Consider the following 2,168-nt stretch of genomic DNA (forward strand, 5'->3'; position numbering starts at 1 on the left):
CAAACTGGACACACACACACACACCCACAGGACACACACTCACACACACTGGACACACACACACACACTGGACACACACACACACACATACTGAACACACACACACACTGGACACACACACTGACACACACTGGACACACAAACACACTTGATACACACACACTGTACACACACACACACACGCAGACTGAACACACACACACCGGACAAACACACACTGGACACACACACACACACACACACACGCACAGGACACACATACATTGATCACACACACTGGACACACACACACACACACTGGACACATACACACACTGGACACACACACACACACTGAACAAACACACTGAACACACACACACCGGCAAACACACAATGGTCAAACACACACACACACACATACATTGATCACACACACACTGGACACACACTGGACAAACACACCCACACACTGGACACTGGACACACACACACACTGAACACACACACACTGGACACACACACACTGGACACACACACACACACAGAGGACACACACACACTGGACACACACACTGGACACACACACACACACACACTGGACAAACACACACACACTGAACACACACACACTGGACACACACACACTGGACACACACACACACACAGAGGACACACACACACTGGACACACACACACACACACTGGACAAACACACACACACACACACACACACACACACACACACACACACACACACACACACACACACACACCCAAAGGACACACACACACACTGGACACACACACTCACACACACTGGACACACACACACACACACAGGAAACACACACACACACAGGAAACACACACAGGACACACACACACTGGACACACACACACACACCTGACACACACACACACACAGGACACACACACACACTGGACACACACACTCACACACACTGGACACACACACACACAGGACACACACACACTGGACACACACACACACACACACACTTACACACACACTGGACACACACACACACACACACACACACTGGACACGCACAAACACACACACACACTAGACACACACACATACGCTGGACACACACACACACACACTCACACTGGACCCACACACATACACACTGGACACACACACACTGGACACACACAAACACACACACACGCTGGACACACACACTGGACACACACACATACGCTGGACACACACACACACACTCACACTGGACCCACACACATACACCCTGGACAAACACACACTGGACACACACACATCTGACACACACACACACAGGACACACACACACACACACACACACACACACACACACACACTGGACACACACACACACACACACACACTGGACACACACAAACACACACACACACTGGACACACACACATACGCTGGACACACACACACACACTCACACAGGACACACACACACACACACACACACACACACACACACACACACACACACACACACACTCACACACACTGGACACACACACACACACTGGACACACACACTTACACACACTGGACACACACACATACACACTTACACACACACAGACACTGGACACACACACATGCACACTTACACACACACTCACACACACTGGACAAACACACACATACACACTGGACACACACACCTGACACACACACACACAGGACACACACACACAAACACACACACACACACACACTCACACACACTGGACACACACACACACACACACACACTGGACACACATACACACACACACACACACACACACTGGACACACACAAACACACACACACACTGGACACACACACATATGCTGGACACACATACACACACACTCACACTGGACCCACACACATACACACTGGACACACACACACTGGACACACACAAACACACACACACGCTGGACACACACACTGGACACACACACATACGCTGGACACACACACACACACTCACACTGGACCCACACACATACACACTGGAAAAACACACACTGGACACACACACCTGACACACACACACACAGGACACACACACACACACACACACACACACACACACACACACACACACACACACACACACACACACACACACACACTCACACACACTGGACACACACACACACACACT

Source organism: Coregonus lavaretus (assembly GCF_964263955.1).
Source record: "Coregonus lavaretus genome assembly, contig: HAP1_SCAFFOLD_434, whole genome shotgun sequence".
NCBI lineage: Eukaryota > Metazoa > Chordata > Actinopteri > Salmoniformes > Salmonidae > Coregonus > Coregonus lavaretus.